General features: G+C 44.7%; 1 protein-coding gene across 7 annotated transcripts in view; it reads left to right on the forward strand.

The window, feature by feature from the left end:
* The window catches only part of LOC126351455 (leucine-rich repeat and immunoglobulin-like domain containing-NOGO receptor-interacting protein 4), a 2,189,427-nt gene that overhangs the window by 1,689,460 nt on the left and 474,608 nt on the right, over positions 1–25,359 (forward strand). The gene's annotated exons all lie outside the window — the stretch shown is intronic.

Below are 25,359 nucleotides of genomic sequence, written 5' to 3' on the forward strand. Positions count from 1 at the left end.
AATCACTTCCATTTTTTCTACATCATTATGCCGTTGATTCTTGATGATTATTCCTCCACTAGTGGTAGTTTCCCACCCCAAGGGCAAGAGAGTGCCCTGACCCTGTGTTCGCTCCTCCGCCCTATCTGACAAGGCTGCTGGCTAAATTACGCCGGAAGTCTTTGCCCGCCAATGCTGATTGTTTTTATTGAACATTCAAACAGTGGCGGCGTTCACTGCCGGGACCTAGTACATTTTGATTAATAATCAAAGATACAACCCCTAGACCCCGGGTGGGATCCTATGAACACAGTTATACTACTTTAACGTTTTACTGATGCTTCTCAGATGTTCGTTGGAATTTGGCGTAAAATGGTGGATAGTTGTGGGGGAGGAGGGGGCGGATAATTCAGGGGACTCCTACATTGCCCGAAGTATCACAGTGTAGTGATCTGAGAACATCCACAAAATTAATAAGAAGCTAACGACTGGACAGGTTTGAAGATTACTGACGGCTCTCACCCGCAACTCAAGACGAGCTTTCGCAAGTTTCTCTAATAACAGTTTACAGATGTCGTCATTAAACAGGAAGTAGTAAATTGCGTCCATCATCCAGATGAATAGAAATAATTATTTAAGATATGCAATATTAGTAGTACAGTTCAAGTAGTTAGTCTTTCTGGACCAAAGTAAGGATGTTCCAAAATGGACCTAGTAATACTGCCTAAAGGAATCAAAGTGACTACCTTGTAAAAATTTTTCAACGAATAATGGCTCACTAATGAATCACGAAACATAATTTCCCTGTCAGGAACTGTGATAATTGAACATATAACACGTCGGCCTCAGTTGCAAATAGAAACCAAACTTTACCCAGGTTTCAGTCAAAATAATTTAGCCTTCTTCAGAAGCGACAGACACTAAACTACTGCATGCCAAGGTTTAGCCATATCAAGTATAAAACTGTAGCTCCGTAGTAACTAATCATAATCCACATTACTTGGGGTGAAGAGAAACAGCAGACCCCACTACGCGGACGAGGTCGGTAGGCCGCGAGAGCTGCACCGGAAGGAGGCCAAATTATTTTGGCTGAAACCTGGATAAAGTTTGGTGTCTATTTGCAACTGAGGCTGGCATGTTATATTTTCTACGAAACATGATCCCTTAGTAGATCGAACAATCTTATTAGCTGCTCGTACAGCGTAACGTGCCATGCGCTATGTTGCGAGACTGGGTGAGCCAACCCCGGTGCGACGAATTTACGACCATGGCTTGAGCACCGGCTAGCCTGAGTGTGCTTCTAGGTGGTTTCCCACGCTCGTTTCGGTAAAAGCTGAGGCTGAACTCTAATTCCGCCTCAAAATTTACGATTTACAGACAGCTATAAACGATCACAAACAAAACACAGTTGACACAATTCGTACACAGGCTGCACTTTGCTTCTGTCCCTCAGGTGGAGACAGAAAGCACATCCACGTGAGGAAGATAAATAAAATTAAATTACAGTTCCGGAATACAGGGAACCCTTCGTAGACTGGATTAATATTCAGTAAAACTAGAAAAAAGAAGACGAATAGTTAGTAATCCTATTACTTAGCTAATGAGATATCATACATAAGGAATCGTAACGTTTCCGATTATTATGGAATCCATATGTGTGATGTCTACGTAATGGTGTTCCATTCGGACGATTCTAACTGCGGCCATTGTCACCGAGTGATTGCATTTTAAAGGGAGAAAACCATGGTCCTGTATACTGCAGAGAGAACATGAATACTGTGCTGGTAGCTAATGGCAAAGAAGGTGTGACGTGTGCTTCTAGTTTAGCACGCTTGCGCATGTCAAGTACATGAAAATTCAATGACTACAGAGTGCAACCTCCCGTTCTATAAACATTGGGCTACACTTTGTGTGGCTGCTGGCTTTGCATGTTACACGCGTTTCTCACCAACGGAGGGACTCTCGATGAGCTATTTTCGCTTCGCTAATAGCACCTACTCCTGGCAGAATACTAATGCGTCTGCTTGCGGATGCATCAGAGACCACTTCACTGCAGGGAACCATTGCGAGGAATATAATCCTCTGACATAACGGTTAATAATTTTTCATTCTTATGGTAAAAACACGCCAGTGACCAAGCTGCTAAACTACACTGTAAAACAGAATTAAAGAATTAGTTTCTCGGAATCTCGTAAATGTCTTACATTCCGAAGCAAAAGTTTGAAATTTTTCTCAAAGGTTCCCACAACATTCCTCTGTAGTAGTACGAAACCATGGCACCCTGCGAAGGTCACCGTTCGGCTCTAAGATGCTTCAATCTTCAAGATGTTCACAAATGCGAGAAAAAAGACTAGATATCAGTTCATGTAATGCCTAAAGTTGGTTAATGATATCAAATTGACACCAAATTTCACCAAAATTCTGCCTGACGTCACCCTGGACACATCTCGCCTTGGGGAAGATCGTCACAGGTAGCTTCACCCACATTTAACCCCATCCTTAGACGCCTCTGTGATGGAGGTCAGAACAGCGATGCCCAGCACTGAAATGAAGCAAATTTCTTTTGGAAAAACCATTTCAGACAACCCGCCGTTCAGAATCGAAGCGAGAAGGCCTCAGGTGGTGGCACAAAGGGCATCAATAGTCAGCTGAACCACCCTTTTACTTGGACGTTGGTTCCCACACATTTAGCTGTCGAAAACGGCATTTCGCATTGCGGTCAGCAAAAGGAGGACGTCCTTGACAACCTTTAACACTTTCAACACCTTCGGACGTTTCAGTCCTTCTCTATGGGCATTGTATGGCTGTATTCCCTTGAATGTGATCGCACCCCTGCAGCATGACCGCAATGTTTGCTCTTGTGTGATTAGGAACCGTTCAAAACCATTCGACAAAATTTGAATGTGACCCGAAGCACCGGAGAGTCCTTACGCTTTTCCAGGCGCCTCTTTGACGTCCTCCTGTGGCTTGATCGTGTAGGCGCTGACATTGAGATATGCGAGAATAAAACAGCCAAGGTTGACTGCAACACTTCCCTCATTTGGCAAAACAGTCAATGGCATTTCCTCACATTTACTGAGAATCTCAAAAATATATTTTTACAGAGTAAACCTGTGAAATAGCCTGAGACATCTGCAGACCTGAGAAACAGCCTTTCGTAGCGCGATATGTGGAGGAAGATAGTGAGGCTCTGGAAGGTACCAACAGGGAACCGGATCATAGCGACTCCGGTGCGGTGGCCATTTGCGTTAGGTGTCTCAGTTGAGGATCCATAGGGCGAACAACCCAATCGAGGTGGTCCACCAGATTCTCGGTTGGTTTTAAATACGGGGAGTTTGGTGGCTAGGGGAGTACGGAAAACAATATAATGCTGCTGCTTCGCAGCCAAAGTGATGTCTCGGTGAGGACTGATTTATTGAGTGTCGAACTAATCCTGGTGCTCTTCGAAACACGCACGTTTATTGCGAGCTGTGTTACATGTTGCGTTGTTCTAGTGGTAGATGTCGTCAGGTCGAGGAAAAACAAACACCATGCAGGGGTGGAAATGGTTCCCTAGGATAAATGCATACCTTTTATGGTCCATTGTGCTTTTCAGAATGAAGAGGTCATGCAAAGAGTGCCACGAAAAAATTCCCCAGACCATAACGCTGCCTCATTGTTTGCTTTCAGACCTTTCACACATAGCACGCCAACGGCCATCTGTCTGATGGAGCATAAAACGTCATTCATGTGAATATGACACCTGTCGCCACCTGCCGTCCTGTGGCGGTACTGCCGTGCAAATTCGAGCTATCGATCAGCAACAGTCAGCTTGGGCGCATGAACCAGGCACTTGCTGAGGAGGCCTATGCGCAGCAGCGTTCGCTGGACTTTGGTTGAGGAGACACTTTTAGTAGTCCCTGAATTCATTTGGTCGATCAGTTGCTAACAGCTGCACTTCTATCCGTCCGTACATATTTCTGCAGCTGCCGTTCACGCTGTCATCGACGGCATCACAATTCTTCGGTCCACATTTTGGATAGCGCCATTTTGCCATGGACAGTATAGTGCGGCGGCACGCTTGCTGTTCACATACTTAGCCGTTTCGGAAACTCTTCCACCCTTGGACCGAATGCCGTTTTGGATGTCAGACAAACTGTTTTGTCTCCACATTACGCCATCGACTCCACTGCCCTTCGTGTCTCCCCGACATGCTGTACAAGTCTTTCACTGCTAGTGCTGTCGTCTGTGGTTGGTTATTGCCCTTGAAGTCCAACATAGGTAGTAGTCACATTAAAGTGACTGGAGCGTGTACATGTTAACGATATTACAAAAGTTCTTCACTTTTTGTTTCCTAGGATTATGAGCTGATTTCAAAAAGTAAGTTACACAATACTATAGCAGGCCAAGAAAGTTTTAATGGTTACTGCACTTCACTTCAAAGTGACGTACACATATGACACTTACTATCAAAATAGTGATCAAGTCTCTGTAAACAAAACAAAAATGGTTCAAATGGCTCTGAGCACCATGGAACTCAACTGCTGTGGTCATCAGTCCCCTAGAACTTAGAACTACTTAACCCTAACTAACCTAAGGACATCACACACATCCATGCCCGAGGCAGGACTCGAACCTGCGACCGTAGCAGTCTCACGGTTCCGGACTGCCCGCCTAGAACCGCGAGACCACCGCGGCCGGCCTCTATAAACAACAATGGGATTGTGCTACTAATTCCTCGACGATAGAAATCCGCTCCTAGCCCACGAAGGCATTTGAGAACCGCGGCTGGAGCGTATGTTCCCTTATCGCCTGGACATTACCGTCCGTAGACGATGTCTATGGCCTCCCTTCCCTATCAGCATCATGCACGTCTTTTATGGCCTTGATAAAACTTTTTAGCTATGGCTGGACGCGACGTTGCGTTTGGTCGAGTACCGTTAGAATATCACGCTGAATCTGTGTGCAACTTATGCCTTTTGCCCACAAGCGTCATACTATTCCGCGTATTTAAAATTGGGAGTACGTTTCCAGTTGTCGCGCGACTTCACTCCAGCAATGTGATGCAGTTGTTACCAGTAAGACAGCAGAACTGTGTCTGCAGAAAACCCATAACATGTAATCTCTTCTGGCAATTCGCCACCGCCATAACTCAATGATCTTAGCGCTGAACTTACTCACTGAAGTCCCCTGGTATTTCCTTCACCACATTCAACCATGACTGCCTCGGTCGGCAGCGACAAAAATTTAAACGATCACGTGCGCTTTTTACTAGCGTTGCTGGGACTTGAACAGATACACAGATTTTATTATCCTTCTCAGTTCCAGCGCCTAACTGGGTCACATGCTCTAAGATTATAGCCACTACAGCCGTTGCACTGAACTGTGAGGAGATCAGATGAGGGCACACACATCTGGCGCAGAACTAGGACACTGTATCCACAGCTTATCTCCATGCAGTGCTCCGCTTTATTGCCAGTTCGTCCCAGGCAGCCACATCTTGCTGTGGTCTCCGTCCTCCTAGTTTACAGTGACCGTATCCCCGGAATTACCCTTCGGCATATCTCCATGACCATCCCCCGACGGTGCCTGAAACATCCCAGACATATATGTACAAGGACGGAGTTCAGTAAGTAGTGGAACACATTTTGCTGTAGGTTGGCTTTATTGAGAATTCCATTACGCAATATTGTTCCCCATTCTTTGGCTCCAAAACCATTTTCCTCAACATAAACTCCGTGCAGTGCGACGGCCTTATGTCACCTACCTGGGACAGCCTGAATGCCAGCTTGGTACCACTCTACCAGTCGACGTAAGAGCCAACTTCTTGCTGCGTCAATAACCTCCCAACAATCTACCTACTGCTCCCCGTAGAGTGAATTTTTCAATGATCCAAAACGGATGGAAATCGTAAGGTACGACGTTCGGGCTGTGGGATGGATGATGAAGAACAGTCCAATGTAGTTTTTTTTTTTTTTGCGATTGTGACACATGCCTCGCCCAAAAACTCACCGTACTTTCGTTCATTTCCCGGTCTCCGTACACCTTCTGGAAGCGCTTCTGAATATCTGTGATGCTCTTGTTTACCGCCTAAAGGAACTCAGTGACAGAGCTCTGTCTGGAACGCACCTCCTGCACAGACGCCATTTTGAAGGCCATGTATAGCACCGTTACCTGCTGGAAGTTCATGAAACAATAGGGCCTGAAGCGGGAACATTCCACGATGTCGCACAACAAATTCCGCAGCTTTTCAGCCGAAACTGGTCGAGGAAAAAAAGTATGCATTGCTTATTGAACACCGCTCGTATATAGTCACTGCCCGCGCTGGCTCTGCGGCGTCCTTGCAGTGGCAAGAAGTCAAATTTCATGTCGCCGCTGCACATCTTTGTCCTCGGGGTATCACGTTGCAAAACTGGCAATAATGTTTGCCCGCACTTCCTTTAGCCTCAGAATATCCGCAAGAGCACGAGACTGTAAGCATTTCTCAATGCGTTTTTCGTATCATGTGCCACATTTTTTTTAAGACAGCTTCGTTTTACACCTTGCCTGTATCACATTCACAATTTGTTCCACAAGATCAGCTGATTACGGGATCTGCCTTTTTCAAGAGTTTCCTCTTAATTTCGTCATTCTGGACAGTCACCCTATGATAATTGTACTTTTGATATCCGACCTCACTAAAACGCCGCTTCCGGGACACAGGAAATCGGGTCTGCTGCGGATCTAATCCGCCTCGCGGATTAACGACGTGAGCTAGTGAGCCGGCCAGCCGGGATGTGGTTTTCAGGCGGTTTCCCACATCTGCTAGGTAAACACCGGGCTCGTCCCCACGTTCCGCCTGAGATATACGATATGTAAACGTTTAGAAAATGTCCTCAGACTTGAAAATAGATTTACTCTAGACGCATACAGATAAATTACAAAGATTCCGTTGTGGGTCACTTCGTGACGGCAACGGGTCACAGTTACCACCAGTGACATCGCCTCACACCACACAAAGGGCTCGACACCGTAGTAGTGTAATGGATTTATTTGGGGTAAGTGATTGCACATCTACTGCTACTAACTGTTTAGAATTCTGTGAAACATTAATGAAGTCCGTATGTATTTCTTCCTTTTTGTGTTCTTTTCTCGTTTCTCTGTTAACGTTCCTTATCTTGGTTTCCAACGATTTTGTGTGTGCAGATGCAATGTAATGTATTATATGAAATAAATACTATTATTTACTGTTTAATCTTAATTTCATGTATATACGTAGTTTGGTTGCAATTTTAGGAGCATCGGTTGCTGTCCGTTAGGAAAATTAAGAGGTAGTTGACGAGCGATGATGAGCTGTTGTATGTTGTGACGACGAGTGAAACTGAATTTTATGAGTGAAACGACCTGTGAGTTTTCCGAGTTTTCCATATGCCGGTTTGCTATGCTCAAAACTACATTGGAATCTCCGGGGGGGGGGGGGGCGAGCTCCGGTACGGTTTGATTTTTGATTTTGCCGAAGTGAACAATAAACTGGCGGACTGAGCGTCGGGGTTGATGGTCGGCGGGTCCTCCATTGGTGTTTATGGAAATCTGCGTTCCTAGTGCTGAATTAACTCGATTGGCCTTGTCCCGTTCTCATTTTGCACCAGTGAGGTTTCATTCCTAGTGTATTCTGACGGACGGACCGCCAGTCGGCGACACGGCGGAGCGTCTGAGCCAGAGATCATGCAGCACTCGCCTCAGCTGCGGACAAATTTAAGCGAAGTGTGTTACATAGTTGAAACATATCATATTATGGCCTTGAGCTGCTTATACAACTTTATAGCACTTTACTTGTATCAGCAGTTTCAGACGTCTTACCATCAGCAACGACGTAATTCGTATGATTCATATTTTTATCACCTGACGATAAAGATTTTATATTTCACTTGACGTGATGCTGTGATTACTGTTACGAGTCTACGATGATGGTCAGACGACTGAAGCTGGTTGTCTGACTAAAATGCTTTATTTATAGCAGCTCAAGGTGGTAATATGACGTTTTGCAAGTATACGAGAGAAGCATGGTACCACCTCCTGAAAATATTTTGCGTTACGCACATTCACGTCAGATTTCAATTTACCTTTTAACAGTTTACCTACAAATTCCATTTGTGTTGGCAATTTAAAAGTCAGAACTTTAGGCTGTTGTCATATACAGTGTGCTGACCTAAAGGCTATAATTCTATTAAAGTTATTTTGAAGACAATAGGGATCAATATTCAACAATTTCGTCCTATTGACCCTGTGAACTCCCATTATTATAGTGTTCGTGAAACAGTAGAGGCATTTACAATCAGCTGACGACTTGAAGTCGAAACTGTCTACAGCTGCGTCGTTTCAAGCCATGTCATCACTCGTTCTTCAGTGCTGGCTTTAACTTCATTGTAATCATGAATCATTTCCTTGTCTGTTGATTGCACAGATTCATAATTAAAGTTTTCCGTCATTCTGAATTCCAACTGATTTAAATTGCTATCAGTAATAAGCCAATATGCATCAAATTTACTAGTATTGTAACAGACATTTTCAAATCGCAAAGTTGAACTGCCTACTACATGTTCAACTTCAACGGCGAACAGTAACCCAGAGTTATTTACTGCTACAGCAGCTCTTTCCAAATAATATTTTATGTGTTTGCGTGTGTCACTTGCATGTACTTACGCTGTATATCATTCAAGTACGGTTGTGTCCGGTAGCACCATTCTCACTCTGTCTTTCTTAGAGATGAACTATCTATCAGGTAATATAACAGACATATGTTCAGCATGGAAACAGATTGCCTAGTGGTTAAATTAAATTGGCGGATGTGTGGCTCTTTAGTCCCAACAGTTCACGTGGTGTTTAAGTGAACATGTTGCTAGAGAATCGAACCTTGACGTTTTGCGTGTACTGAAGTGGTTCCAAATTTTACAAGTTAAGTGACAAGGTGGGGGAAAGAATGAGCACCATATACACTCGTATTCCTCTAGTACCAGAAAAGTTATTCCCTGATGTCTCAACAGACGTTCTACAATCGATTCCCTTCTTTTTGTCAATGTTCTTCACGTGTTCCTCTCCTCTCCGGTTCTGCGCAGAAACTCCTCATTCCTTACCTTATCAGTCCACCTAATTCTCATGAAGCCATTTCGTCTTAGCTTCCCTCCACTTCCTGTTTATTTCATTCGTTATCTACTTGTATTTCTCTGTTCCTGAAGTTCTCTAAACATTTTTGTACTTCCTCCTTTCATCGATACACTGAAGTATATCTTCTGTTACGTTTGCCTCCGTCGCTGTCTCCTCATTTGTACCTATGTTTTTCATTCCAGTTCTGTGACTGCCTTTTTAAGAGACGTCCATTCCTCTTCAGCAGTACTGCCTACTAAGCTGTTCTTTATCGCAGTATCTACAGCCTCAGAGAACTTCAAGTGTATCTCTTCATCCCTTAGTATTTCCGTATTCCACTTCTTTGCGCACTGATTCTTCCTGAGTAGTCTCTTGCACCTCCACCCACTCTTCATCACTGCTAAATTGTTATCTGAGTCTGTTTCTGCTCCTTGGCACGCCTTACAATCCAGTATGTCATCGGAATCTCTGCATGACCATGCTGTAATCTATTCGCTATCACTAGCTGAAATTTATTACAGAACTCAATTAGTTTCTCCTCTGTCATTCCTTGTTTCAAGCCCATATTCCATCATAACCCTTTTTTCTATTCCTTGCTCTACAACCACATTCCAGTCACCCATGACTACTATATTTTCATCTGCCTTTACATACTGAATTAACCGTTCAGTATCTTCATGTACTTTATCTCTCTCTCTATCTTCAGCATGCGACGCTGGCACGTATACCTCAACTATCACTGTCGCCGTTGGTTTACTGTCGATTCTGATGAGAGCAACCCTGTCCCTAAATTGTTCACCGTAACACACTCTGTGCTCACCTTTCCATTCACGACGAGTCCTATTCCTGTTATACCATTTTCTGCTGCTGTTGATATTACCCTATATTCATCTGACAAGAAATCCTTGATTTCATTTCATTCCATTTCACTTCGCCACCTGTACCCGGACGGGACATTTGCATTTCCTCTTTCAGATTTTCTAGTTTTCCTACCACGTTTAAACGTCTAACACTCCACGCTCCGACTAGTAGAACGTTAACCTTTCGTTGGTTATTCAATCTTTTGCTCATGGTGACCCCCCCTCCCCCTTTGCTTTCCCCTACTGGATATACGAATGGAGGACTATTCCGGAATCTTTTTCCAATGGAGAGGTCATCTTCAGCTCTTTTTTTCAATTATAAGCCCCGTGTCTTGTGGATCTACATCTACATCCATACTCTGCAAGCGACCTGACGGTGTGTGGCGGAGGGTGCCTACAGTACCTCTAGCAGTTCTCCCTTCTATTCCAGTCTCGTATTGTTCGTGGAATAAAGATTGTCGGTATGCCTTTGTGTGGGCCCTAATCTCTCTGATCTTATCCTCATGGTCTCTTGGCGAGGTATACGTAGGAGGGAGCAATATACCGGTTGACTCCTCGGTGAAGGTATGTTCTCGAAACTTCGTTACAGGATCATTTAGTAATCGCAAAAGCGTTACGGAGATGATAGATAAACTCCAGTGGAAGACTCTGCAGGACAGACGCTCAGTAGCTAGGTACGGGCTTTTGTTAAAGTTTCGAGAAGATACCTTCACCGAAGAGGCAAGCAGTATATTGCTCCCTCCTACGTATATCTCGCGAAGAGACCATGAGGATACAGGTAAAATCAGAGAGATTAGAGCCCACACAGAATCATACCGACAATCCTTCTTTCCCCGAACAATACGAGACTGGAATAGAAGGGGGACCCGACAGAGGTACTCAAGGTACCATCCGCCACACACCGTCAGGTGGCTTGTAAGGTATGGATGTAGATGTAGATCTCTCATTTTCTTGGCGTGCAATGCTGCACTCAGCGTGCTGTCACAACAGTACTCGCGTTGTTACGTTGGCACTTCCTGTAAGCCTGTCGGCAGGTGGACTCGCGCCACTGTTGGCGCCAGTGTCGGCTCCACAGGGCGCTGGCGTGCTCGCCGGCTTGAATGAACGCCAGAGGAGCGGAGGCGCGCGACCCGAACAAGGCACGCGGCAGGCGCCTGGGGCACGGCAGCCGGGCGAGTGCACTGGATCGCGAAGGTCAGCAGCGCCAGTAAAAAGCGCGCGCGGTCGTCAAAATTTTTGTCGCATGTCCGGTGACCCGTGAGAGCGACATCAAAGCGCCGGCTGCAGCGCGCGCAGCCGACCGCAGCCGCGCCCGACACGCGGGGGCGGCCGGCAGCTGCACGCGTTTTACCTGCGCCGCCGCCGCCGCCGCTGCCTGCCGCCGCCGCCTCTGACCGCCTCGATGCGCCGCAGAGGGAGCAGCAGCTAGGCACTGCCGCGTGCACGGGGCGGAGGCAGCAGTTCGCGGAAGCGGAAGAGACGCTGTCCGGAAACGAGAGAGGAAAGGAACACCTCCAGCTCGAGATGGGAATCTCTCTCGTCCCTGACCTACCTTGGCCTTCTGACCTATTGACATTAGAATGGGGCCGTGTCCTCCAGACAAGACAACGGGTTACAGACTTCCTCCAATGCGGAGAATTCATTGCGGCTGCTTTCTGCGTGGTATAGTTAGTCAACCCCAGATAACTGCTAAAAGACAACTTTACTTTTCACCTTGCCTTTATTAAGGATCATAGTCATTTACTTCACACGATCACCTGATTTCAGCAATGTGACCTCTTCAAGTCGTTATTTCCTCTTAATTTTGTACAGGCACCATCTTTGTTTGTATCTAGGTGATTCTTATTGACATGTAAAAACCTCCGAAGCGACGTAGATTATGCTGACAGAATAATTTAATGTAAGACACATGGGGCCGCATCTGGTGACGTCATATGTCTAACATTGGTCATCCACTTTTGGGGTGTTTCCCAACATTGGCGGCCCAAAAATGGCTCTGAGCACTATGGGACTTCATATCTGAGGTCTACAGTCCCCTAGAACTTAGAACTACTGAAACCTGACTAACATAAAGACATCACACATATCGACACCCGAGGCGCGATTCGAACCTGCAACCGTAGCTGTCGCGCGGTTCCGATCGGAAGCGCCAAGGACCGCTCGGCCACAACGGCCGGCCATTGGTGTCCCATGTGTATTATATTAAATTACTTGTCACAACAGCGACTACGTTGCTTCGGGTGCTTTAAAATTTCGCTAAGAATCACCCTATAATGCACATCCTACTAACAAAACGGTTCTAACTTCTTCTTTATTTGCCTTTTTTGGTTCTTCACTTTGAATCCGCTTTACTGCTGCTGTTCGTTTAAGATTGTTTACGAAAAAGTGGCAGTACAGGTAACTGCTCATCACTTGACCTCAGTGTAGTCTCGATTCAGGTGGCTATGTTTGAGCCGTACTTGTTGAAAATGCCGGCTCAGCAAAGGTTACGTGTCTCACTCGACTCTCGTATATGTGACCAGTGTAAGGGGAAAGCAGATGTTGGAGACACTTGTGCGACCCCTTCCACAATCCTTGGCGTATAAATGTTGTTGTGTTTGTTATGCTGTTGATGTCTGCCAGGTAAGTAACCCCACATACCTGGCTGTACCACAAGAGGGCCCAAACCCTATTGTAGACCTGTAGGAGACGCTACGAATGAAACAACATGATTGTAAACTACAAATAAATAACATTGTGTACTCGTTTATCTTACGCCAGTGCCAGTGAGAATCCAGTCTACACCATTACTTCCTCAAGTACTTGAATGTTAGAGATTCCATCCCGTTTGATGCATCCACTGGGACTCCCAAACTCAGATCCTTTTCTTATGTCTCTATTATACTCCGAAAGCCACCTTATGGTGTGTCGGACGGTATTTTGTGTAGGAATGTCACATTCTCCCTTTTTTGTTCCAGTCGCTAATAGCTTGCGGGAAAAACGGATGTTGTGTGAACTCGAATCTCTCTAGATTTCCTTTCAGATTTTTCTTTCTAACGAGATATACTGGGTGGTTATAATTTTAATTTTCCTATTTAACATGTTATAACACGGAAACTAATTTCTGTACGAGTATCAAACTAGGTAACATCAATGTCCAGAGTATGGGGTGCATGATTTCCATGCGTCACAGCAGTAGTGTCCGGTTCCAACTATGGCCACCACGTCATCGTGATTCATAGTTCACACACCTGACCAGTCGCAGTACACTTGTTGACATGTCAACACGAGCTTGTACAAAACGAGCAGGGCATTGTTGGTGAACATCTATTATCAAAACAACAGTACTGCTGCAGCTGCACTTCGAGAATATCGCCGGCTAAAAGGATTACGCAAGGGTGCTCTTTCTCCACCAGCTGTGCGGAGCATGACAAAGTTCGAATAAACTGGAGAACTGGACGTTACTCCGAGAAGAGGCTACAGACCGGTTGCACCACAGGTGTTTGGTGAAATAGCTGTTGCTATGGCAGACAACGCTGCGTGCAATTCCCGATAGTCAGGCACTGCGCGTGCTGTTTTACGATAGTTAAACATGCCGTGGTCCACTGTATGGAAGGTCTTGTGAATCATTCTCAAATGATATCCGTACAACATCCATATAAAACAGCAGCTTGCACCACAGGACGCACAAAGGCGGCATGACTTCGCCCTCCACTTTCTTGCTAGGACTGAAGTTGACGAGGACTGGCCCTGGACAATCCGATGGACAAACGAGGCCCATTTTTCTCAGACGGCTAAGGTGAACACACAGAACTGCCGAGTGTGGAGATCTTCACCTCCAGTCACTGTGCATGAAGTTCCTCCGTGTGGTGAACCCCTGGTGAACCCCTCTCCGTATGACATGGCTTCCCGGCCACGTTCATCATTGGCCTTTTTCTTCTTCTTCTTCTTCTTCTTCCTCTTCTTTGAACAGAGTGGCGCTCAAGGACCAAAGACGTGCAGTGTGACTGGCCAGCGCTACTGCGATAAGCTTCGCCACCATGTCACACCCGCCCGACAGGAGAGAGACGCTTTGAATTCAATAGTTTCCATGCAAGTTGGAGCCCCACCGCACATCGCTCGTGAAGCTCACCGACTTCTCCGAAATACATTTGGCAACGATCGAATTGTCAGCCCATCGTGTCCAAATGATTGGCCGGCACGATCACCTGATCTCACTCCCTGCGATTTCTTGTTATGGGGCTACCTGAAGGACGAGGTTTACCAGGTGAAGATTCACGCACGTGCTGATCTGAAGAGCAGCATTTCAACAGTGGTAACCAGCATACCTACGGACATGCTTTGTTCTGCTGTGCAGAATGCAATCCTGCGCGTTCCGACTCTCCTGGGCACTGAGGGCGTCAAACTGAGCTCCGTCTGGTGCAGGAATTGTACCGGTATTTAATGGTATGATGTACCGTAGCAGCACATTAAAAGTGTTTCAAGTGAAATGATTCCGTATTATTTCTCTTCCCCATGTCCTTGACATTAACGCTATCAAGTGTGGTTTCCGTGTTATAGCGTGTTAAATACACAAAGTTTAATTGTATCCATCCGATATTTCCAGAAACCCACAATGTGTTTGTCTCTGATACACGGAAACGAAAGGATAAGAGGTGCTGCAGAAGAAGGTTGAAGATTGTAAGGAATGTGGATGTTCTCCACTGAATCGACGAGGAAAGGAATATGTGAAAATCAATGAGAAGGTTAAGGGACCGGATGATCGGACATCTTTTAAGATATCAGGGAATAACATCCATGGTATAAGGGGAGCTGTAGACGGTGAAACTGTAGAGCAAGGCAGATATTGAAATACATCCAGTAAATAATTGAGGACGTAGGTTGCAAGTGCTACTCCAAGATGAAGAGACGGGCATAGGAGTGGAATACGTGGATGGCCGTATCAGACCAGTCAGAAGATTGATAACCCAAAAAAATGTATTTTAGAAATTCCTGTCCATATCGTTGTAAACCGTCGTGTGAAGTTGATCTCAGGTGGTTACTGGTGTTTCCCAGTAAGGCTTTATAGCTGGTTTGTTCCACAACTAGAATCATTTATTTAATGCAGTGTTGTGATGATTTAATTTCGTTACTTTCATTTTTAATTAATTTTGTATATATTTTCTGTAATAAAATTTTTAATTCAAAGTAAACTTCCTCTGCGTGAGAAGTTTAAGCACCCTGAACGACGGAACCTAAGTGTTTATTTCTGTGGTCGTTTTCTGATTAATTTTGTGTTTCTATTTATGTGTTTGTTTTTTCAAATGATTAAAATAGCTCTGAGCACTATGGGATTTAACTTATGCGGTCATTAGCCTCCTATAACTTAGAACTACTTAAACCTAACTAACCTAAGGACATCACACACATCCATGACCGAGGTAGGATTCGAAACTGCGACCGTAGCGGTCGCGCTGTACCAGATTGTAGCGCCTAGAACCGCTCGGCTACTCCAGCCGGCGCTTGCTCTTTGCATTAAACAATTTTGTTGTTCTTGTGTTTAATTGAAGTTAATACATAATATGAGCAGAGTAATGTAATCAAAGCACGACGTAAGTTGATTCTCAAGCTTAAAGTAAAGGGGAACAGCTCCATCTTTCCCCACACAGAGATGTTCATCCACGGAATAGCCTCACGGACTTTTATATATTGTTCAGTAGGTCAACTACTCAAACTGCACTCCCTCAACATGCGCACTGAATCTCCTCTTATCCTACAAATCCCATAAACGTGGTTCTAAGAACACTATTGTTTTCCGTCCAACACATTCTTATTTTGACCACACAATACCAACACATCCCACAGAAGCTGCACCTAGATGCCGTAGATAATCTGGCCCAATATCCTTTTCCAACCACCGCTCGTATCGCAAGTAACGCATTTCTCCCCCTCCTTTCCCGCATCTCGCTTTTCTTCTCCCTCCCAGCGCATCCTTTCTTTACAGACCATTTAGTGTCATAAATTCGTGAATCGAATTCCCCGCAAAGCCAAAGTATCTATATGGAACAAAAGGTCAGAGATACTCGGGTTTCGTACCACAGCCGCAGCCCACTCGCGGGGGGAGCACCGTTGCTGCAGTCATGTCACGTGTGTCCTTCCGCTGACGTGAGAGTGGCCACAGATGCCGCGGTCTTGAACTTGTCCGGCAATTCTCGAAAGCCTTCGATATGCGCGCTTGAAAGTAAAATAACTCATGTTGATATGCTTACGTTTTTCGATACGGATCGCTCCCTGAATTGTTCTCCAATTCTTATGACGACTTTCGCTATAATCTAGACTTTATTTAGGGCTATCCATTCACTTTGTAAACGCTGCGACGAGAGATACAGCCTATATGTTCCCAGTCTCTGCGTCACCACGTGTGTGAATCACCATAAAGTGTGTTCTACACAAGCTGACCAGGAAAAAAATACTCATGGGCTGGCCTTCCGAACGAGTGACTACTCTCAGAAATTTCATATATCCTGTCATAGTATCATCACATTAGAGTGCTTTTTGTAGCATCTTCACTCTACAACCATCATTTGCTAATTGAAAAAAGAAGACGTAAATATTTTATCATGTTATTATTTCAAAACTCCGTTCACACGTTTTAAAGGTCCCCTCTGCTATTAAGCAGGAACTGTACAGCTGCTACCTCAACAATGAAGCTGCAATATAGCTAGAATTATTACAACCATTTGCTAAACCTCAGACTTATTAATTGCAGCACGTTTTGGTGACTTTGTCCAATTAACACGTGAGAACTCAAGTTCTTAATTCACCGGTATTGCTCTCAGTAAATTCAAAGAAGTTAGTAATTGTATGAGTAATTATCAAACAGTTCTTTTTAACTGTGAATGCTTATGAATAGGTGAATACGTGGAAAGAGTACACTGAAGAGCTCAATGAGGGGAACGATTTGTCTGATATGATTGAATAAGAAACAGGAATGGATTTAGAAGAGAGAGGGGATCCGGTATTAGAATCAGAATTTAAGAGAGCTTTAGAGGACTTAAGATCAAATAAGACAGAAGGAATAGATAACAGTCTAAAATCATTGGCGGAAGTGGTAACAAAAGGACTATTCACGTTGGTGTGTTGAATGTATGAGTCTGGCGGTATACCATCTGACTGACGTAAAAATATCATCCACACAATTCCGAAGACTGCAAGAGCTAATAAGTGCGATAATTATGGCATAATCAGCTTAACAGCTCAAGCAAGCAAGTTGCTGACAAGGATAATATGCAGAACAATGGAAAAGAAAACTGAGGATGTTTTAGATGACGTCAGTTTGGCTTTAGAAAAGGTACATGTGATTTTTCGATCTGGAAAAAGCTTATACAATGTCAAATGGTACAACATGTTAGAAATCTTGAGAAAAATAGGGGTAAGCCATAGGGCGAGATGGGTAACATACAGCATGCGAAAGAGCCAAGAGGGAATAATAAGTAGACGAACAAGAACGAAGTGCTCGGGATGTAGTCTTTCGCCACTACTGATCGATCCGCACATCGAAGAAGCAATGATGGAAATATAAGAAAAGATCAGGTGTGGAGCTAAAATTCAAGGTGATAGGATATCAGTGATACGTTTCGCTGATGACATTGCTATCCTGACTGAAAGTGAATAAGATTTATGTGGTCTGCTGATTGGAGTGTGCCATTTAATGAGTACAGAATATGGATTGAGAGTAAATCAAAATAAGGCGAAAGCAATGAGAAGTAGCGTAAATGAGAACAGCGAGCAACTTAACATTAAAATTGATGGTCACTAAGTAGATGAAGTCAGGAATTCTACTTCATTGGCAGCAAATAACCAATGACGGACAGAGAAAGGAGGATATAAAAAGCAGACTAACAATGGGAAAAAGGGAATTCCTGGCCAAGAGAAGTTTGCTATTATCTGACATAGGTCTTAACTTGAGGAAGAAATTTCTGAGAATGTGCCAAGAATGTTGAAAATTGGGTGCACTGATGAGGTAAGAAATGAAGAGGTTCTCCTCATAATCGAAGAGGAAAGGAACATATGGAAAATACTGACAAGAAGAAAGGACCTAATGATAGGATTTGTGTTAAGACGTCGAGGGATAACTTCCATGGTACTACAGGGAGCTGCAGAGAATAAAAACTGTAGAGGATGACAGAGACTGGAATACATCCAGTGAATAACTGAGGACGTTGGGTGCAGTTGCAATAAAAGAGCTATGACTTCTCTTAAAAAATTGTTAATGGCTGTGGAGCTATGCTTCTGCCAGGTAAGTTCAAATGGTTCAAATGTCTCTGAGCACTATGGGACAACATTTAACGTCACAAGTCCCCTAGAACTTAGAACTACTGAAACCTAACCAACCTAAGGACATCACACACATCCACGCCCGAGGCAGGATTCGAACCTGCGACTGTAGCAGCAGCGCGGTTCCGGACTGATGCGCCTAGAAACGCTCGGCCACTTCGGCCGGCACCAGGTAAGTAACCCGGCATACCTGACTGTACCACAAGAGTGCCTAAGCCCTATTATAGACCTATAGGAGTTGCTAACAATGGAACAACATGATTGTAAACTACAAATAAATAACACTGTGTACCCGTTCATCTTACGGCATCTTATCACATGCATCGATTCTCTTCTTTTCCGGTTTCCCAACAACCCTTCTTTCAGTAACATACAGTGCTGTGCTACAAATGTGCATTCTCTCAAATTTCTTTCTCAAGCTAAGCTCTATCCAGTACTAGCGTGCTTTTTATATCCTCCTCACACTGTCCGTCGTGGGTTATTTTACTACCTAGGTAGCAGAATTGCTTAACTTCAGCTACTTTGTGATGACCAATCCTGATGTTCAGGTTCCCACTGTTCTCATTTCCGCTAATTCCTATTACTTTCGTCTTTCTTCGATTTACTCTCGATCCATATTTAGTACTCACTAGACTATTCAACCCATTCAGCAGATCCTGTAATTCTTCTTCACTTTCACTGAGGACAGCTATGTCATCAGCGAATCATATCAATAATATCTTTTCAACTTGAATTGTAATACCACTCTTGAATCTTTTTTTTTATTATTTCAGTAATTGCTTCTTCGACGTATAGATTAAACAGTGGGGGTGAAAGACTACACCCTTTTTAATTCGTGCGTTTCGTTCTTTGTCTACCATTCATTTCCCCCCTCTTGGTTCTTGTACATATTGTGTGTTATCTGGCTTTCCCTATAGCTTACACCTATTTTTCTCAAAATTTCGAACGCCTTGCACCATTTGACACTGCCGAAAGCTTTTTCCAGGTCGACAAATGCTACGAACGTGCCTTGAAATAACACAGTTATCACACATGAAAAATTTCAATAAACCACTGAGTTAGTACAAAAGACTCTTTTAAAACGGAACCCATCCGAGCTCTTGCTTTTAACCAACAAATGGATGAATTATTAAAGATACTTAAACGTAATAAAACATACACATTGACAAATCGAGCAGAGCTTAGAGCTTTTAAAAATTATATCCAAATCAAATGAAAACTTAAGCTAAGCTGCGAGTACAGAAATTAAAGTTAAGGGCTTAAATTTAGAATTTTAGATAACTACAGAAACTGTTAGTCGCCCTGTTCTCAAATAGATTACGAGTACGCACAGTTGTGGATTAAATGAGCCAGAATATACTTTAAATTAATAACAGAAAAAAGCTGTACACGGCTTAGCATTGCTGCTTTACGATTTCAAAGGGAACAGTTTTCAAAACCAGTAACGCTGCACAGACAGCACAACAAGGTACCATAATATTACAGCTCATCGAATTAAAGCGTAACACTGAAGGCTTTAAGGTAGAGCACACTTTCAGCCAGTCACCTCACTGCGAAGGCAAGACATCATTCACATGTTAACTGGTCGATTTTCACCATTTTCAAAATGCAGCGCTGTGGCCTCCACAGATTGGTTCCATTAACCAGTTATCCATCCACTGTCAGTGCTCGACAACCGTAAAAACAGGATTTAGCGCACGCCTCCATTTATCCAAAGCGAATATACCAAACGACTTTTACTTTGTGCCGTGAACGACAGCGCACACCGCAGCTATGCCTGTCAGCCAGCTAACACGTGAGCCGAGGCACAAGGCAGAGCGCGCCGTCAGACTTTCGCGTCCCAAACTTAACTATCGATAGCACGGTTCACCCGCCCACTAGCAGGCAGCGATACTATGCGTTGACGAGGTGGACGCAAATATTTGGGACAGACTGTAGACCGGCTCAGATATGTTTCAGATGTTAATCACAAACTTCATTTTTGATGCGTCTGTAGAGGAGATGACTGGATGATACGTAACTCACAAGACATATTCACTCCGCGGGATGCCTACCCTCTGCCCTCTCTAAGGGCGTAGCCAGTATACACTACTGGCCATTAAAATTGCTACACCACGAAAATGACGTGCTACAGACGCGAAAGTTAACCGACAGGAAGACGATGCTGTGATATGCAAATGGTTAGCTTTTCAGAGCATTCACACAAGGTTGGCGCAGGTGGCGACACCTACAACGTGCTGACATCAGGAAAGTTTCCAACCGATTTCTCATACACAAACAGCAGATGACAGGCGTTGCCTGGTGAAACGTTGTTGTGATGCCTCGGGTAAGGAGGAGAAATGCGTACCATCACGTTTCCTACTTTGATAAAGGTCGGATTGTAGCCTATCGCGACTGTGGTTTATCATATCGCGACATTGCTGGTCGCGTTGGTCGAGGTCCAATGACTGTTAGCAGAATATGGAATCGGTGGGTTCAGGAGGGTAATACGGAACGCCGTGCTGGATCCCAACGGCCCCGTATCACTAGCAGTCGAGACGACAGGCATCTTATCCGCATGGTTGTAACGGATCGTGCAGCCACGTCTCGATCCCTGAGTCAACATATGGGGACGTTTGCAAGACAACAACCATCTGCACGAACAATTCGACGACGTTTGCAGCAGCACGGACTATCAGCGCGAAGATGATGGCTGCGGTTACCCTTGACGCCTTTGGTTACACGTCTCGGTCACCTCTTGTTCGCACTGACGGCACTTTGAACTGTGAACGTTACATGTCAGATGTGTTACAACCCGTGGCCCTCCCCTTCATTCGAACCCTGCAAAACCCTATATTTCAGCAGGATAATGCACGACCGCATGTTGCAGGTCATGTATGGGCCTTTCTTGATATAGAAAATTTTCGACTGCTGCCATGGCCAGCACATTCTCCATATCTCTCACCAATTGAAAACATCTGGTCAATGGTGGTCGAGCACCCAGCTCGTCACAATATGCCAGTCACTACTTTTGATTAACTGTTGTATCGTGTTGGAGCTGCATGGGCAGCTGTACCTGTACACGCCATCCAAGCTCTGTTTGACTCAATGCCCATGCGTATCAAGGCTCTTGTTACGGTCAGAGGTGGTTGTTCTGGGTACTGATTTCTCAGGATCTATGCACCCAAATTGCGTGAAAATGTAATCACTTGCCAGTCCTAGTGTAATATATTTGTCCAATGAATATCCGTTTATCATCTGCATTTCTTCTTGGTGTAGCAATTTTAATGACCAGTAGTGTAAAAGGTCGCTTAGCATCGCTGAGACGTGCCACTGAACTGTTTGTCACTAACAATACTCGTCTCCCCTTACTTGAACTGTCATCCCTAGACCCCTGATGCAGAGCTGACGATCGATGTCTAATAACTTTCTTTCCGATTAGGCAATTGAAGAATCTCATTACAAGATGACTGGTTCTTATGGTTCCGTACTTCAGTCTGTAAAAACTGAACTCTTATAGAATAAATTTTTGACCGCCTGTCTGTCTGTCTGTCTGTCTGACTATTAAAAACTCCGTTTCTCAGGAAGAGGTAGACTTCATAAGTTGACATTTACGTCACATACTAAAGTCCACGGTTTCTTGGCGATGCAAAAAAAAAAAAAATACAAATGTGTGTGAAATCTTATGGGACGTAACTGCTACGGCCATCAGTCCCTAAGCTTACACACTATTTAACCAAAATTATCCTAAGGACAAACACACACACACACACTCACACACACACACACACACACACACACACACACACACACACACACCCATGCCCGAATGAGGACTCGAACCTCCACCGGGACCAGCCGCCGATGTAAAAAGATGAAGCAGTGCAATTAGATGATACTGGCATTTATGTCATATATTTTGATACGCACAAAATACTCATTAACCTATAGAGGACTTCCCCCTGAAGTAGAATCATGAAATGTGTCAAGATTCAGAGTACAAGTAACGGAAAATAATCAGGAAATTGTTAATTAATAATTATAGCACACGAAAAAAGTTTCTTTTGTCATTAGACTTCAGACTTCAAAATCAAGACATTCTCCAAACTCTTGGGATCGATATCTCGCCAGTAGCAATGGCGACAACAGCAGTGACGATAACAGGCAAAAATCGTCGGGCTCACAAGTTCCCGGAATGGATTAACTGTCTGTATACATAACTGAGTCTGTACGGAACACTCATAATTCGAGCCCTACTCGCACCAGACCAATTTTTTTCACTCAGACAGCATTCCTTACTGCTGTACCCTTCTCGTCGGATTACTCCTACCGACATGAAGTGACAGTACTTTGTCAGTCGGGCGCATTGCGAATCCGCTGATGCGGAGCTACCAGGCACTCAGGACGCATCTCCCAGGCCGGGCCTGTTAACCAGTGGCGGATGGCTGGTGTACACTCGCGTTAATTATGAATGCTGCGAGGCCCTAATTCCGTCGCTCCCGACTGCTTACACAAGCCAGAGTGCCTTTAATTCACTTACACAGTATATTATCTCTGTCGAAAGTTGGAGCAAGTCTATACAACAGAAGTTTGCCGACGTCGTGTCTTTCCGTTTGGGAACTCTTACATCACGCTCGCTCCTCCTGCCGCACAGGGGCCTCCTCCCACTCACGCGTTCGCTCCCTACACCACCCCGTTCCAACCCCCACCACAACCACACCGCCTCCACCCCTCGCGCCTCGCTTGCCACCACACTCGGGTTCCCCCCCCCCCCCCCCCCCCCTCCGTCCACCGCCGCCCACAGCATCAGAATTCAGGGGTACTTTGCATTAAACGGGCTTTAATTTTGCGCTCATTAAAGCGCGAAGGCCGGCGTAGCGTCTACGCGGCCGCAGACGGTCTGGCGCAGGGCTCTCCGCCCCTACGGCACCACCGCCCCTCCTATCCTTATTCCACCACCCCCGACTGTACTACCGCCGTGCCATTCCAGCATCACCACCGCGCTGCACCACCCTCTCACCACCGCCGCTACCCCTTCTGGGGGGGATTTATCTCGCCCAGGCCAATCTGCGCTGCAGATATTAAAATTGCCAGCTGCAGTTTTAGTTGATAATTAAAATCTGCCCCGAGTAGTTAGCTGTGTAGCGCCCGCCCACTTGGGCTCGTGCCTCTCTTTTAGCCCTCTCCCCCCCCCCCCCTCTCCCTCCTACGCTCCCTCTTCCCCACCTCCCGGTCTTCCTTTTGTGAGGCCACCGCTGGGCTCCTTAAAGAGGTAGCACCTTCTCCAGCTGCCCCGACAGGGGTCGCTTTAATAGGCGATATTAACGCCGTAAATCTCGGCAACGTTATCGGAAATTAGTGGCAACTGACGCTTTGTGTTCCACGTTGTTGGCTGGCTACCTGTTAATGGATGAACCAGCTGCTGTATTTCGACGATAATGGACGCCCATCCTGTTCTTTCAATCGATTCGATCGCGGAACAGATAACGGCTTCTCTCTCTCTCTCTCTCTCTCTCTCTCTCTCTACTCCTACACTATTGAAGTGTTAAGTGCGGAACATTTTTTTATTTATCTGTGTGCTATTTTCATTTGGTCTTTTATCTACATACAAGAAGACACTTACATCTTTAAAAACTCTACATAACTCTACATAAAACCTACATACTATCCTTTATCCACCTGAAACCCAGAAGACCTACATTATTCCTCCACTGCACCATCTCCCGTAGCGACATCACGTATTTTGTAATTTATAGTTCTAGACTACACCATACGTCCAAAAAGTTCGAGACAAGTTTTATTTTTGGTGTATAAGCGACGTCAGCCTAATAACTAAGGCTGTAGCGTGAACTAAAATCTGAGAACAACAACTGTGCGTTTGACCAGCCAGTTGCGAGCAGGTAGTGCAACTAGCGGACGCTGTGTCACAGTCGTAATGAAACAACATCTCCAAATAAGATGTTAAAGACATACCCCAGAATCTCTTGAAAATAGGAAAGTGTGTGTAAAGTTTCCCTGTACATCTTGATTCCTGGTTGAAAACAATGACTGGTGGACGCCTGCTGCAAATTCCTTGAAATATGAAACGCGGGAAATTCTTGCGTGGAAAAAATCGTCACGTGTGACGAGACTTTTTCATCAATATGAATTTACCACAAAACGCCAATGTATAGAAATTTCAGTGAAAGGTCAACGCTTTGACGACAAAAAGCGACTTTCAAGCTAATATGACGCACGAGTTGAGCCTGCCAAGGACGGACAGTCTCAGATGGATCTATGAACGTTGCTTGCGTTCTACACAAATTGGTTCAAATGGCTCTGAGCACTATGGGACTTAACATCTGTGGTCATCAGTCCTCTAGAACTTAGAACTACTTAAACCTAACTAACCTAAGGACTTCACACACATCCATGCCAGAGGCAGCATCCGAACCTGCGACCGTAGAAGTTGGGCGGTTCCGGACTGAGCGCTTAGAACCGCTAGACCACCGTGGCCGGCTCTACAGAAGTGGGTGGATACTATGTAGAACACCCGAAAATCCAAAACTCACTATCTTAAATATTCTATATTTTTAATCAATTCAGTTTCGAAACTTTTTGGTCTAATGGAGTACATTATCCTGCACTACACTACACTGCTTGGTATAAAAAACCAAACGTTCTTCTCATTTTGTCTGCATTGCTGTCTCCTAGCGCGCCGAGGCACAACTCAGAATTCAAAGGGGCTGTGCTGCGATGCCACACAAGGTGTAGAGACTGGGAGACAGATGGTGTACAGGGTCTCAGGAAATCCTCAGTGCGGAACTGATGGGACACTGCGTTAATTCAGTAAGGACAAGTTTTGTGAAGGTCTACAAAAGTGAAATGATAAATCAAGCCATTGCAAAAAAGTGGCTCCATAAAAATCGAAAAATCGTCAAATGAGATAGTGAAACCAAGGTGTTTTCAACTTCAACTGCCCCTAAAAGCTTGCGTAAAAGCAGTGGACATCAGATATAGAAAACAGGAAAATACACCATAATTAATCTAATGCAAAATCTACGAGGAAATATTTTTATCTATAAATAGCAAAAAGCAGAAACATATTATGCGTACCATACTTTTAGAATGATACTATTTGTAAATAAAAGCGAAACATATGTGG

This window comes from Schistocerca gregaria, chromosome 1 (genome assembly GCF_023897955.1).
Source record: "Schistocerca gregaria isolate iqSchGreg1 chromosome 1, iqSchGreg1.2, whole genome shotgun sequence".
In the NCBI taxonomy this organism is placed as follows: domain Eukaryota; kingdom Metazoa; phylum Arthropoda; class Insecta; order Orthoptera; family Acrididae; genus Schistocerca; species Schistocerca gregaria.